Source organism: Rousettus aegyptiacus, unplaced genomic scaffold (assembly GCF_014176215.1).
Source record: "Rousettus aegyptiacus isolate mRouAeg1 unplaced genomic scaffold, mRouAeg1.p scaffold_m13_p_9, whole genome shotgun sequence".
Classification (NCBI taxonomy): domain Eukaryota; kingdom Metazoa; phylum Chordata; class Mammalia; order Chiroptera; family Pteropodidae; genus Rousettus; species Rousettus aegyptiacus.
In genome coordinates this window covers 25,814,117-25,831,209 of record NW_023416312.1, presented here as the reverse complement: position 1 = coordinate 25,831,209, position 17,093 = coordinate 25,814,117, and the positions used below count along the sequence as shown (strand labels likewise).

The window sequence follows — 17,093 nt, the reverse complement described above, 5'->3', positions numbered from 1 at the left end:
GTGGGGCCACTTCTGGGTGGGGCAGTGAGTTTCAGCTCAGCTCACACAGAGAATGTAAGAACAACAAACAAAATTTCTATTAAGTTTTGTGTCTTAATAAAAGAAAAACAAATAGGACTACATCAAACTAACTAAAACAATTGTGCACAGCAAAGAAAACCATCAATAAGACAAAAAGACAACCTACTGAATGAGAGAAGACATTTGCCAATTATATATTTGATAAGTCGTTAATATCCAAAATTGATAAGAACTCATACAACTCAACACCAAAAAAAATCACATGATCCAATTAAAAAGTGGGCAGAGAAACCAAACAGATATTTCTCCAAAGAAGACATATGAATGAATGGCCAATGAACACATGAAAAGATGCTCGGTGTCACTAATCATCATAGAAATGCTAATTAAATTCACAATGAGATATCTCCTCACACTTGGCAGAAGGATTATCATCAATAACTCGAAAAACAATTGTTGGCAAGATTTGGAAGAAAAGGGAATCCTTGTGCCCCTTTGGTAGGGTTAAAAATTGGTGCAGCCACAATGGAAAACAGTTTGATCATTCCTCGAAATGTTAAAAATGGAGCTACTTTATGACCCAACAGTTCCACTTCTGGATATTTATCTGAAGACATCCAAAATACCAATGTGAAAAAATATATACACTCCTATGTTCACTGCAGTGTTATTCACAATAGTCAAGTACGAAAGCAACCTAAGTGCCCATCAATAGAAGACTGGATAAAGAAGTGGTGCATGTATACAACAGAATATTACTCAGTCATAAAAAAAATGAAATCTTAACATTTGCAATAACTTGGATGGACCTAGAGAGCAGTATGCTATGTGAAATAAATCAGAGAAAGCCAAATACCATATGATCTCACTTATATGTGGAATCTAAAGAACAAAATAAAGAAACAAACAGAAAAGACACTGACTCATAGATACAGGAGATGAACTGATGGTTGACAACGAGAGGTAGGTTGGGAAGCTGGATGAAAAATGTGAAGGTATTAAAAAGTATAAATTGGTAGTTTCAAAACAGTCACCAGAATATGAAGTACAGCATAGGAAATATAGTCAATAATATTATAATAACTATTTATAGTGCCAGATAGGTACTAGATTAATTGGGGAGATCATTCATAAATTATATACATGTCTAACCACTATGCTATACATCTCAAGCTAATATAAAACAATATCGAATGTCAATTGTAATTGGAAAAGAAAAAAAGAAAGTATATATGACTGTAAACGCAACAATTACAACGTCTACTTCAGTTTTCAAGTGTGTAGATGTTAAATGTATGACAAGTTTATAAAGGGAAAAGTTGTAAGGTTTTACATTTTACTTGAAGTAGTGAAATATTAGCTCTAATTAGAATGTGTATGTGTATATATGTATATAGATGATGATGATAGATAGATGATAGATAGATGATAGATAATTTCCCTAGAACAACCACAAAAATTAATACAAGTAAATATAGTCAAAATTACATAAATTAAAACTGAAATGAACAGGACAAACAAAAAGAGACTCGTGGACATGGACTATAGACTAGTTACCAGAAAGTAGGGAGTGGGGGAAATGAGGGGAGGTGACAGGGTAAAGGAGGTCAAATATAGGGGGGTAAAGGGAGGGTGAAGTGGGTAAAGGGGATCAAATATATGATAGCTGAGGAAACTGGACTTTGGGTGGTAAACACATAATAAAATATACAGATGTCAAATTATAATGTACACCTGAAAATTATATAATTGTATTAACCAATGTTACCCCCAAAACTTAGTTTACTAAATAAATAAATAGATAGATAAATAAATAAATAAAAATACCAAAGAAAATTCAAATAACCCAAGAGAAGGCAGACGGTCAAGGGGAATCAGAGGAACAAAAATAGAGGAAATAAAAATAATACTAGAGATACCATGCAAACTCTAATCAAAAGATTTACAAAATAAAATCAAGTGAAATAATACAAATATTTCATCTGACAAAAATAGAATTGAACTAGAAATAGATAACAATAAATTACATACTTCTAAATATCTCATGGACATAAAACCTTTTGAATTGAAGAAAATCAAAATATAACATAACAATATGTGTGGCATACAGCTGAAGCAATGTTTAGAAGGAAATTTGTAGAATTAAATGATCATATTAGGAAAAAAGCTGTGTCTCAAATCAGTGATCCAAGTTTCAAGCTTAAAAATAACAACAAAAAATAAATAAATAAAAGAATTAAACCCAAAGCAAAGAGAAGGAAAAATTTAAGATCATGAAACAATGAAATTGAAGAGAACTAATTGAGAAAAATCAGTGAAACTCTTGCAAGAACTGTAAAAGAAATTCTTCAGAAAGAGAAAATTTATATAGGTCTGAAACTCAAATCCACATAAAGAAGGAAGAGCATTAGAAAAGGTATAAATGAAGGTAAAATGCAGTTGTCCATACATGTGTGGGTCAATTTTCCAAATCTCTATTATCTTCCACTGATCAGTTTGTCTACCTTAATGCCAATACCACGTTGACTTGATAACTGGATCCTTATAATAGATTAGACTCGAAATTAGGTAATGTTAGTATTCCAACTTTGATCTTTTTTTTTTTTTTCAAAATCGTGTTGGCTATTTTAGGTCTTTTACATTTCTAGTTGAATTTTAAAATCAGCTCATCAAGGTCTACAAGAAGTCCTGCTAGGATTTTAACTTGGATCGCACTGAATCTATAAATCAATTTGGATATAATTGGTATCTTTCCAACATTGAGCCTTCTAACTAATGAACATGGTATGTCTCTCAATTTATTTATGTCTTTAATTTCTCACGGAGATCTTTTGAAGTTTTCAGTATACAGATTGTGGTTAGCAGAGCTCTAAGATGGCCCGCAAATTAGTGCCTTCTAACATAGGTACTCTGTATAGTTCTCTCCCTTTTGAGTGTGAGACTTCACTCCTGTAATTTGATTACTAATGAGTTGATTGAGTTACTAAAAAGGGGGATTATTTTCAGTGAGCTCAAATTAATTAGGTGAGTTTATAAAAGAAGATGAAGCACTAGGGAGATAGTGTCCTATTGGCCTTAAAGAAGAAGAAAGCTTCCATGAGTTCTACAGCTACAAGGAACTGAATTCTGTCTACAAGCTGAATGAGCTTGTAGCAGATTCTAAAGCATTAGATGAGATCACAGCTCCAGCTGACACCTTGATTGCAGCCTTATGAAACCTAAGCAGAGTGTTCAAGTAGACTGTGTCCAAGACTCTACAAAAAATGTGAGATAATAAATGGGCATTTTTCCAAGCCAAAAAGAAATGAATAAAACCAAAACCTGGTTATTTAAAAAGTGAAATGAGTATGAAGCCTACACACTGTTTTGTTGTTGTTGTTGTTATTTGTTTTGTTGTTGTTTTGTTTTGTTTTGTTGTTGTTGTTGTTATTGTTGCAGTTGCAGGGGAAGGAGAAGAGGGAAGAGCAATGTTGAAAGAGCATTCCTTGACTCTGGGTTCTGTCACTAACTTTGGTGAGTCTACTGACATCCTTGTATCAAAACTTCTTAATTTTTCAGATATTTGCTTTACCTACCTTATAAAATGAGATAATGCTAATGTAAATGGTTTGAATATAGCAATGCTTTAGTAATTCAAAACATTATTAATGTCTATTATTAATGTGCTTACATACAGAAAAAGTCTGAGGAATAATGTTATCAAAATTAATTCAACTAATTTGTTTGGAGGGTGGCACAGATTTATCTATTAATTGCATAAATTATCACATTGAACTCAAAACTAACTCCCAAGCATTCTTTAGTGATTTTTACTTATACATTTAATAGAATTCTAAAAAGCCATACATTTATTATTTACCATAAGCTTGTAGTCTTAAGTAGACACTACTGAAATCACTAAACAGCCACCCTGAAATTAGAAGGGTAGAGATCTGTGTGACAATGAAGGTGAAGTTTCAGTGAGGCTTTCCCATCCCATCTTTCAAAGTTTAAAATATCTGTATCTTCACGGAGTTCAAAGGAAAGGTAGTTTTACTTTTCTTCTTTTTCAGTAGTTGTTGGTGATATCTGAAACTAAACAGTTCCCCAGATGATCTGCAGTCATAGGCAAAGAAAGGCAGACACAAAGTATTTCTTGGGACTGGGGTCATCGAGTCCTAGGCTTTTTCAAATGAGAACTTCAGAAAAAATAAGAGGACTAGTAGATTCTATTTGAGATTACAGTGAGATAGTCAAGAAAGAGATTGTGGATGGGGACAAAAGTACCAGGAAGATCAGGGATAAAAAAATAGAATTGTGTGTCATCTACACAGAAAAGTTTTGCTTAGTAAAAGGCAACAAATGAACAGTGTTTAGAGTTTGCAGTAAGTGCAATTTTTCTAAAACCAGGCTACTATCAACATTGCACTCTAATACGAGATGACTCATGCATAAATATTACAATTGAAAATGTCACCTTTTCTAACAAGCTTATATATTTAGGATTGTATAAATTCATCGCTAAATACAGGCTTAAAATTCAAAGTTCTTATGGACATTCTCAGTTCTAATTGATGATTTTAATAGGGTCAAAACATAAGCTGTATTTTTTAAATCATAATCAAGGTTTAGAATCAAAGATTACTCATGAACTTTGAAGCATATTGATAAACTTTGAAAAAATGAAAACATTGCTTTTTTCCCATTGTATTCTATTCTGCATATTTGTTTGAGGGAATTAACCCTGCTTATCAAGATTTGATGATGCCTGTAGTCATCACATCACCTAGCTTCAACTAATAATTCATAGCCAATCTTATTTCATCTACTGTCCCACTCACTGTCCTCCCCATCCCTGCTACTTTCTTATTATTGAAGCAAATCCAAAATTTTTTATAATGCTATCTGCAAATATCTCGGGTTTCACCTTAAAAAATAATGACAATACCAATATCACATGTAAAAATTAACAATAATTTTAATATCATCAGTCAATATTCAAATTTCTCTGTCTCATATTTGTATTTTTTCAGTGTTGATTGATTTAGAATCCAAATAAGATCTATATATAACAATCGATTTACTTATTTTAAATATCTTTTACTACCATATCTACTTTTCTTTGCAATTTTTTGTTGAATAAACTAGGTCATACATCCCATGATATTTTTCCATAGTCTAGATTTTGCTAATTATATCTCATGATATTGTCTAACTTTCCCTTGTATTTCCTGTAAATGTTTTCCTGTCCCTTGTATTTCCTATAAATCAGTCACTAAAGCTAAATAAAGTCTTGATCATGTTCTCTTTCAATTTTTTTATCAATAATCCTTAATAGGTGGTAGTGTAAGCATCTATTAGAAGGCAAAATAAGGATGATTTTCTTTTTTGTTAGCAGTCACTGATAATCATTGTCAAGATCCAGTATTTTATTAGTAGTTTCAGAATAGTAGTCTTATAATTCTATCACTGCTCCTTCAAATAGCTAATATTCTTTTCTAAGGAAGAACTTCCCATCAATTATTTGTGCCTTTTATGTAGAAAAAAAATAGGATAAAAACTAGAGTTTTCCCCCATCATACTCTAGTTTTCAAAATATCTCTTAGTTCCCTAATATATCTAAAAGAGTTCCAAATGGAACCAATGAGCTTTATTTTTTTCCATTAAAATTACCATATAGATTAAACATATCAAAAAGATGTTTAGATCCATTAAATCCAAAAATATGTTTAAGTTCAGTAAGTGTTTTGAACCACTGCAATTGCTATTTTTATTGATGATCAAGTTGACCCTCTTCAAGTGGCTCTTGTGTCCTTTTGAGAAGCCCAGAGTAGTCTTTAAAAGTTTCCTTGATTCCTAGTATAAAAAGATGTCCTAGGCTTATGTTGCATGTTTTCTTCCCCAATTCTGGTATTAGCTATTTTTCTGAAAATCCTTAGTTCCTTTTAATGAAAATGGTACTTAAAGACTACAACCTGGATATTAAGGATGATCACTACTACTGGGTTAATCATTGTTTTTAGATCTTTTCAGTGTTCAAAGCTAGAAAATAAATATTTTTAAAAGATGAAATACAACACAAGTTCATATGGAGAGTTCCATTTCAAGTTCAGGAATACAAGATTTTTACTTAATTTCATCTATATATCTGTGTCTCTTGTTTTCCATGCCAAAAATCCTGATTCCAAAGACCACTAACATAAATACTCATTTACTTTATCCCACACATACACACAATGATATCAAAATTTCAAAATCAACATTACCAAAATACTTTTAGTTCTTTTTGTCCTTAGCGTATATCCCTCTAGGAATGTTAGTCAAATTACTATGTAATTGAAATCATATGGAACCATTCCACTTCATATGGTTATGCCAAAATCTTGTTACATAGTTTGTTTCTGCTGTTTCATATTGCCTTTTTAGTTTTTAAGGGTTGCCTTTTAAATGTAATTTTATATTATAATTATGTGCAATAATTACATGTTTCCAAATTCAAATCTATAAAACGGTATATTCAGAAAAATCTCACTTCTATTCCTTCTCTTTCATCTTGTTTCCTTGTTTCCTGCACCCTTTCCTCATTACTAACCTCTTTCTTAAACTTTTTAGCTTTAGGCTTATTCTTCCTTTTTAATATAAGTAAATATACATATTATATTTAGAAATACATATAAGAATATATTCATAACCTCCTTTCTTAAACAAATAACATATATACTTTTCTCCATCTTGATTTTTCACATAACAATATATATGCTAGAAACCACTCTTAGCAGCATATAGATATGCAACTCATTTCTTTTGACAGCTACATAATACTCCTTTGTGCAGATGTACAAGTTTTCAATCTCCCATTGATGGAATTTGGGTTGTTTCCAATATTTTTCTGCAATGTGTTGTCATTAATAACCTTGCATATATGCCTTCCTATAGTTTTTATTATTTTACCTTTGGGATAGTTTCATAGAAGTGGGATTAGTAATTCAAAGGGTAAATGCATATGTAATTTTGTTAGAAATGACCAAATTCTCCCTCACAGGTACCATTTAGCATCCTTACCAGCAATGTTTGAGAACAGGATCATGCATTTTGTGTGGTAAAAATTGATGCTAATTTAGAGATTAAAGGAAGACAAGTACCCCCTCTCAAATTTGGTTTATAGTTTAAAAATAGTCCCTTCATCCTCTCCTACAATCCATTTAGTTTAATACTTTCTGTTGGCTGTCTCCTGGCATTACCCACAAACCAATAAATTGCTCCTTTAGGTTGTGTACACAGAGAGCAATGGGAAGTAATTATTTCAAAGGTCTGGAATTGGCCTACCTGAAATCCCCCCAGGGGGACAGAATGTGATATTAGCTGTACAGACTGCACATAATTTCAATGGCCAGGCTCTGACATGGCAGAAGCCTTGCAGGCATGTCCTTAGAATGATCACACTAGATAATAGAGGCTGCAGATACACACAGGCAATAAAATAATTTGCTTTGAAAATCTTCATCTTTATGTTACTTTCCTACTGAGAAACCTACTTGGGATCTTTCCCATCTGTGTTGTCAAGTGCAAGCTTGTCTGCCCTACGTCCAGGCCTTCCAAACAAATCAGTCTCCAGTCTGTTAACCCCTCTGTGGCTCCTCTACTGTTGCCAAGCTAAGCTGTTTGTCATTCCTTATATTTGTAAAGACTCTGTGCAGGCAAGTATATCATTTCTTGTTCTAGAGATGAAACCTAGAGTTTGGCCGGTCCACTCCATTCACCTCCTCCAAAAACCAACCAGTGTCAGGCTCCACCTGAACCCATCCTTTTCTCAGGGGTTGTCTTATGAATTGCTGGTCATTTAAGGACTGGTGTCTTTCTACATCCACAAGAAGCTCTAAAACAAGTAGCATCACATTTGGCACATGACATGGGATTAATACATGTTAGAAGTCCGACTACCGAGCATTAAAGTGTATGGCCAAATATATATCCATCTTGGAGTTAAAACTGTATCCACAGAATAAAGTTTGTCATTGTTCCTGGAAAGCATAGCAAATGAAAAATACTTGCTCACACATACAAGAGAGCATGTCCCCACACACTATGAAGCCAGAGTAAAAAAAAAATGGATTGCATAAGCTCCCTAAACAAAGCACCAATAAGAAAAATAACATATTTCACCATGAACATGACAGATACACCGAATTAAGCACCATCTAATTCACAAGCTGATAGCTTATTTCATAAAAAGAAAATTCAAAACTGTATATTCAATATAATGAAAAATATATGAGTAAAATTTATATACATGCATACATAATATTTACATATACACATATTTACAAACTGTATGGATATAGATGCTAGCATTTCTAAGTGGTCTGTTTATAGGTTTTTAATTTTTTCCTTATGTAAACTTCTTCTGTATCCAGTAAAACTATATAAGTATGGATTACTTTCATGTTAAGAAAAAAACCTGAAACCTTCTGTACAATAAAAGAAACCATCAAAAAACATAGAGGCAACCAACCAAGTAGAAGAACATATTTGCAAACAACTTCTGATAAGAAGCTAATACCCAAAATATATAAGAACTTATCGACAAAAAGTCTAACAATGCAATTATAAAATGAGCAGAGGATCTGAACAGACACTTTTCCTAAGACATACAAACAGCCAACAAATACATGAAAAGATGTTCAACTTCACTGACTATTAGGGAAATGCAAATCAAAACTACAATGAGATGCCACCCTACATCTGTTAGAATGGCTATTATCAACAAGACAAGTAATGACAAGTGTTGGAGAGGTTGTAGGGAAAAAAGAACCCTCATATACTGCTGGTGAGAATGCAAATTGGTACAGCCACTATGGAAAACAGTATAGAGGTTGCTCAAAAAAGTAAAAATAGAATTACCACATGACCCAGAAATCCCTCTTTTGGGTATCTATCTAAAAAGTCTGAACACATTTATCTGTAAACATATATGCACCCCGGCATTCATTCATGGTGGGCAAGACATGGAAACAATCAGAGTGTCCTTCCATAGACAATTGGATAAAGAAGAGGTGGTGCTTATATACAGTGGAATATTACTCAGTCATAAAAAAAATATGAGCTTCCTTCTGGTCGAATGCCACCAACATAGTATTCTGGCACTTTGTGGTTTGGTCAGGTATCCCACATATCCTTTGGGCCTCATGCTGGGCAGCTGGTCACGATTATGGATGTTATTAATCAGAACACAGATTTGATTGATGGACGCTGCTTTCAAGTATTGAGCTCACTGACTTCATTCTCAAGTTCCCACACATTCACCATCAAAAGTATGTTCAATAAGCATGGCAGAAGGCAGATATCAATAAAAAATGGGCAGCCATGAGATAGGCCAAGAAGATTGAAGCCAGAGAAAAGAAATTCAAGATGACAGAATTTGATTATTACAAAGTCATGAAGGCAAAGAAATGAACTGAATAATCAAGCTTACATTTAGGAAGCTTCAAAAGGCAGCTCCCCCAAAAAAACACCTGCTGCTAAAGGTACAACTGCAACAGTTGCTGCAAAGATTCCAGCAAAAAAAAAAAAAAAAAAAAAAAATATATATATATATATATATATATATATATATATATATATATATGACTGCTTCAGGCAAGAAAGCTCCAACTCAGAAGTTTCCTTCCCTAAAAGATGTAGGCCAAAAGGTAGCACCTCTAAAAGCTCAGAAGAGTCAGAAAACTCCAAGTCAGAAAACACTTGCTCCAAAGACATCTGGCAAAAAAGCATAAGAACATAAGAGGCTATTATAAAAGTAATAAAGTGGGTTTTTTGGCATGTTGGAAAATATTTTTAAAAAGAAAGAAATAAAAGATGAAATATTGCCATTTATGACAACATGGATGGACCTCGAGATTATCATGCTGAGTGAAATAAGTCATAAAAAGTCAAGAACCATGTGATTTCACTATGTTTATAAATAAAAATGAAAGTAACAGACAAGACAAATAAATAACAAAACCTCATAGACACTGACAACATTACAGTGGTTACCATAGGGAAAGGGAGAAGGGGAAAATAGAAAAGGGTAAAAGGGTCAAATAAATGGTGACAGAAGGAGATTTGACTTTGGGCGGTGAACACACAATGCAATATACAGATAATGTACTATAGAATAGTACACTTGAAACGTATATAATTTTATTAACCAATATCATCCCAATAAATTTAACTTAAAAATGAAAAAAGAAAAAAACCTAAAACATAAAATATTTACCTGAAATACAATATAGAAGTTGGTTGTCAAATACACTTCTGCTACATAAACATAATGTGGAAATTTAACTTAATCAGCATCTAATACAGCCAAAGAAGGAAAGGGGCTTTAGAAGTGAAAGATTCTAAAAGCAATTCAAAAGCAATTACTGTTTTTAATCTTGAGCCAATATTTGAATACATGTTATTTATAGTCATAATTTTTGATGATCAAAGCAGTCTTCCCTTCCCCATTGTCAAAACAAAGTAAAGAGACAAACTTGCTGAATTCACATTTTAAATGCATACAGAGAATGAGCACATGGTTTTTTTTACCTCATCTGTAATGGTATGTTGTTGACTAAAAGAAAAATGAAGGCAGAGAAGTGTCATAAACAGAGAAACAATGTTAATCTTTAATCTCCTGCCTCAATGCTATGGAGAGATTGCCATACACTCCCATTCAAAAGTAATTTAATAATTCCAGTGTTTCTGCAAGGAAGAAAAGGGCTTTGGGAACAAATATATTTCAGGAGTGGGCCTTTTTGAAGAATAAACTGACTTTCCCTCTGAAGCTGATACAGTAGTAATAGTGGGAGACAGTGGAAATTATAGGGGCTTTGGTACTGTAGATGGGTGCTTTTTAACGAGTTGCCCTGGGCAAACGTACCTAATCAGCCTTCACTATTCATTCGGCTACTTCCCACATCTTTGCAAATTGGTTCTCACTTTTATGTCTTAATAAGCTAGAAACAGTGGGTATCCTTTTCGTTTTTAATTTTTCAAAATCTACCTAGCCATATGTCATTTCTAAAGACAACCTCTTTGTTTGGATTGTTGGCTCCTTTAGCAAAGACAGAAATAACTCAGGGGCCTACCAGTTTTTCCCTTTTTCTTCCACTATATTCCAGTTGGTTGTCTGTTTTCATCCAAATGGATATGTAGAAAACTTGATAGGTGACTCCAAAGTAGCCATATTTCCACCTTCTCAGGAAAAGGAAAACTGTTTTTTAAAACTGAACATTATTTAAAAAATAAGAAGTACAAAATAAATAAAACTGAACCTTACTACCTCCCACCACTGCACTAATACACTTGGGCTGCATCTCTTCCTAAAGATAATGAAGAAGGTGTAAGTAATTTGGAAATTTTTTTAAAAGTTATAGTTGACATACAATATTATATTCGTTTCAGGTGTACAACACAGTGATTACACATTTATTTAACTTATGAAGTGATCATCCAGATAAATCCAGTACCCATCTGACACCATACATAGTTATTGCAACACTACTGACTATATTCCCCATACTATACTCTACATCCCCATGACTCTTTATAACTACCAATTTGTACTTCTTAATCCCCTACCCTTTCACCCACTCCCTGTTCACCAATCTGATAACCACCAAAATGCTCTCTGTAGCTATGAGCTTTTTTTGTTGTTTATCCTGTTCTTTGGATACCACATATGACATTTATGTTTCTCTGTTTGACATACTCCACTCAGCACAATACCCTCCAGGTCCATTCACATTGCTGTAGATGGCAAAATTCCATTCTTTTTTATGGCTGAGTAATATTCTAGCATGTATGTACCACCTCTTCTTATCCATTTATCTATTGATGGACACCCAGGTGGCCTCAGTAGCTTGGTTATTATAAATAATGCTGCAGTGAACATATGAATTCTTATGTCCTTTCAAAGTAGTGTTTTGGTTTTCTTCAGATAATAACCAGAAGTGAGATTACTGGGTCCTTCTTTGTATCTTGTTATAGCCTTTGTTTTAAAGTCCATTTTGTCTGGTATATGTATTGTTACACAAGCTATTTTTGTTTGTTTCTATTTTCATGCAACATCTTTTTTTCATTTCTTTACTTTTAGTCTATGTGTGTCTTTCTATTTGAGCTGAGTCTCTTGTAGTCAGCATATGAAAATGGCTTGTTTTCTTATCTATGAAGCCACCCTATCTTTTGACTGGAGCACGTAATCCATGTACATTTAAAGTAACTGTTGATAAAGTTATTGCCATTTTATTATTTATAATTTTTAATATTTTTTCTCTTTTTTTATTCTTCTTAAAGAAATCCCTTTAACATTTCCTGTAATACTGGCTTGGTGGTGATGAACTCCTTTAGCTTTTTTTTTGTCTGTGAAAATCTTTATCTGTTTCAATTCTAAATGATAGTTTTGGTGAGTAGAGGAATCTTGGTTGTAAATCCTTGCTTTTCATCTCTTTGAATATTTCCTGTCAATCCCTTCTGGCCTGCACAGTTGGAAATCTGCTGACAATCTTTTGGGAGCTCCCTTGTAGGTAACTAATTGCTTTTTCCTTATGCTTTTAAGATTCTCTCTGTCTTTAACCTTTGGCATTTTAAATATGCTATGTCTTGGTGTGGGTCTGTTTGGGTTCACCTTGTTGGGACTCTGCACTTTCTTGGCTTGTATGTCTATCTTCTTTGCCAAGTTAGGGAAGCTTTCTGGAATTATTTCTTGAAATGGGTTTTCAATTTCTTGTTATCTCTCTTCTTTTTCTGGTATTGCTTCGATGTGAGTCCCCTTAAACTATTATAATTTTTAAAAATTCTTTCTTCTTGTTGCTGTTCTGATTGGGTGTTTTCTACTACTTTATTTTCTAAATCTCTGATTTTATTCTCTACTTTATCTAATCTACTGTTGATTCTTCCTAAGGGATTCTTTATTTAAGTTATTGTATTCTCCATTTCTGACTAGTTTCCTTTCATTTTCTATCTTCATCTTTATGTTTTCTATCCCTTTTTTTAAGTTCTCATGGAGTTCATCCACCCTTCAAGTTCATTGAGCATCCTTATAAGCAGTGTTTTGAACTTTACGTCTGGTAGATTGCTTGACTCTATTTTGTTTAGTTCTTTGTTTAGAGCTTTGTTTTATTCTTTTGGACATGTTTCTTTGTCTTCCCATTCTGGCTGCCTATTTGTGTTTGTTTCTATGTATTAGGTAGGCTAGTATATCTTCTGGTTTTAGTAGAGTGGCCTTATATAGTAGGTGTGCTATAGGTCCCAGTGTCAATGTCTTCCCTGGTTGCCTGAGCCAGGTGTTCCAGGTATGTCCCTTGTATCTGTTGTGTGCGCCCTCCTGTTGTAGTTAAGCCTTGGTTACTGCTTGCTCATAAATGGGAGGGATTGATATTTGGACTGATTAGTCGTAAGGATTGGCCATGACAAGTAGAGGAGCTGTTGTTCAGGGGCTGACCCTACAAATCAGGATTTACTTTAGCAGGGATTCGGCACCCATCCTGTCTGCCCTTTGGGTGTGTCATCCTCAGATGTGACCCTGGGTGATGCTCCAGCTTAGACTGAAGCCAGCCACCAGCTGTGCACACTGGTGCCTCCTGATAGGAGACCTGCTGCAGGCCTAGTTTAGCTGCAGCCTATGCCCTGCCCAGGGCCACTTGGCATGAGTCACCAAGCAATCTAAAGATTGCCACCACTGATGCTGGACTTGGAAGTGCCTTGAGAGACCAAACCACAGACTGAGGTCAGCTACTACTAGTGCTGGGATTGGGATTGCTCAGCAAGAGGTAGGGGGCATGCCAAGGCCGGATGCTGCTTGTGTATATTTTGTGAACCTTTGAGAAATTTTAGGAAAGTTCACAGCATGTGCCACATCAGGCCATTTATATGGAAAATCAACTGGACGTGGCTTGGGTGGGCCCACAATGTGGAAGGGATGGGGTCTCAGGGAATTACCAGGGTGGGGTGATCTTTTTAGAGAGTTTGATGAGACTAAGGTATAGTGACTGCTGGTGGGGGCCAGCTCAACAAAGGAACAGTGGCCTTCACCAGCACCATTGTCTGGGAAAAAGCTGCCCCTCCAGCACTTGCCCTGAAACCAGACATCTCAGTTCCTCCCCATATGACCTGGGATCCTTTTGAGCTCCTGCTCCAGTGCTGGAGCTCAGAGTGAGTCCATCAGCTGTAAGTCCATGCACTGGCCCATTAAGAGGGACACCTGGGACTTCAATAACTCTCTGTCTAACTCAGCCACAGTCCCAGGTGATTTTATATCCATATTTTGTGGGGCCTTCTCTTTCTTGAACTGGAACTCTAGGATGGGGAGTCTGGTGTGATGTTGGGACCCCTCGCTCCTTTAGAGGAACCTCTGTAGCTGAGATACCCCTCCTGATTTTTAACCATCACCTGCAGTGTGATATAAGCCCATTCTTCGTCTTCACCCCTCCTATCAGTCTCAAGGTGACTTTTTCTGTATATCCTTAGTTGTAGGACTTCTTTTCAGCTAAACTTTAGGCAATATTTAATGATGGTTATTCGGTAGTTTAGTTGTAATTTTGATGTGGTCATATGAGGAGACAAACGCAGCAACTACCAACTCTGCCATCTTGACCAGTATCTTCCATTTGAACTTTGTTATTTTTTATTGGCTTTATTGAAATATAATAGAATATAATAGACAATTAATTGCTTGTATTTACATTGTACAATTCAATGAGTTTTTTAAATTACAGTTGGCATTCAATAATATACCAGTTTCTGTTGTATACCATAGTGATCAGAGATCCACATAACTCACAAAGCGATCACACCACTAAATCTAGTACCCATTTTCCCCCTTACATATTTATTACAACATTATTAGCCATCTTCCCCATGCTACACTCAACATCTCCATGTCTATTCTGCAACTATCCATTTGTACCTCTTAATCTCTTTACCTTTTTGCAATTTGCCTCACAACCCCCCTTTCATCTAGGAGCCCTCAAAATATTCTCTGTATCTACGAGTTGTTTCTGTTTTTGTTGTTGTTGTTGTTGTTTATTTTGTTCTTTAGATTTCACATGTATGTGAAATCATGTAGTATTTGTCTTTCCCTGTCTGACTTACTTAATTCAGCGTAATACCCTCTAGGTCCATCAATACAATATGCTTTATCATTGCTCTCTTTTAGTCTGTGTGTTTCTTTTAATCTGAAGTGAGCCTCTTGTAGGCAGCATATGTAGGGGTCTTGTTTTCTTATCCATTTAGTCACTCTGGTGGTTGGAGCAGTAAATTCTTTTCCATTGGAGGTAGTTATTGATAGAAATGTAGTTATTACCATTCTTTATTCCTGTTTTTGATATATGGCTTTTCTTCTTAAAGAAGTTCCTCCAACATTTCCTATAATACTGGGTTGGTGGTGATAAATTCTTTTAACTTATTTTTGTCTTGGAAGCTCTTTATCTGTCTTTTGACTCTAAATGATTGCTTTGATGGATAAAGAGTTCTTGGTTGCAGATACAGGATTTTCATTACTGAATATTTTGTGCCAAGCCCTTGTCCTGCGTAGTTCCTTTTGAGAAATCAGCTGCCAGTGTTGTGAATGCTCCCTTTAGGTAACCAACTGCTTTTCTCTTGCTACTTTTAAGATTCTCTTTTTGTATTTAAGTTTTGGTATTTTAATTATAACGCACCATGGTGTGGGCCTCTTTGGATTCGTGGTTTTGGGGACTCTCTGAGCTTTCTGGTATTGTATTTCTATTTCCTTCAGAGGGAAGTTTTCCATCATTATTTCTTCAAATAGGTTTTCACCTTCTTGTTTTCCTTCATGTACCCCTATGACACAAATTTTTTACATTTAATTGTGTCCCATAGGCTCCTTAAATTATTATTATAGTCTTGTCTTCTTTTTTCTTATGGTTCTGATTGAGTGTCCTTGGTTTCCCCATCCTCTATATTGGTGGTTCAATCCTCTTCTTCCTCTACTCTTTTGATTCCCTCTAATATACTCTTCATCTCAGATAATGTGTTCTTCATTTCTGACTGGTTCCATTTTATAATTCTTATTTCCATTTTTATGTTTTTCTATCTCTTTGTTAAAGTTCTCACTGAGTTCATCTACGCTTCCCCTAAGTTCATTGAGCATCTTTATAACCAGCGTTTTGAACTCTGCATCTGTTAGATTACATGACTCATATGGTTTCTTCTTCTTTGTCTTCATATTTTGGCTGCCTTTCTGTGTCTGTTTCTATGTACTAAGCAAGGCTCTCAAGTCTCCCTGTCTTATTAGCTCAGCTTTATGAAGTAGGTGTCCAGTGGGACAATCCTGAGTGGGATTCAGCTGCAGGCCAAATTTAGCCTCAGGCTGTGCCCCTGTTAAGATTCAGCAAGCAAGCCACAGATGCTGGGCTTATAGCTACCTCACGAGGCCATGCCAGAAACCATGGTCAGCTGCCACCAGTGTGAGTCTAGGCGTTGCTCAGCAAGGGTCACCTGACTCACCAAGGATACAACTGGATGTGACTTGGGTGGGGCTGCAAGTTGGGGAAAGTGGAGTTTCAGGGAGTCCTCTGGGTAGAGTGACCTCTGTTATCCAGTTTGATGACATCTCAGTTATGGTAGCACCATGTCAGCACACTGGGAGGAGGGAACGCTCAAAAGAGGAACAATGGACACTGCTAGTACTTCTGCACAGAGTGAGTCTCCTCCGGCCCTTGCTCCAACAACTCAGTGTTCCCTCTAAGTCCCCAGTGTCCTTGCATAGCCAATCAGGCACTGGTGCTCAGAGTGAGGAGGTCCGTCATTGCAAAAGTCCACTCATGTATATGGCCCTTTTAAGAGGCATCTGCAGTTGCTAGCTGCCACGACTGCCGCTTCTGTCCCACTCAGCTGCTCAGGCTCAGGCAACCTGTGTCCTTGCCCTGTTTTACCTCTTCCCATTGCAGGGTGATTTATTATTTCTCTCCCTAGTTGTAGGGCGTGTTCATCTAGATCCCAGGTGATTTTTCTTGCTGTTTGCTCCTTGTTTCTGTCACAGCTTTAATTTGGTCACAAGATGGATGAACAGAGACTCTATCACATACACCATTTTTTTCCACCTTCCT

The 17,093-nt window shown here is 35.4% G+C and overlaps 1 pseudogene; it reads left to right on the top strand.

Moving 5' to 3' along the window:
• Positions 1-5,954: 5,954 nt before the first annotated feature.
• On the top strand, positions 5,955-9,773 carry LOC107517421 (annotated as a pseudogene).
• The last annotated feature ends 7,320 nt before the right edge of the window (positions 9,774-17,093 follow it).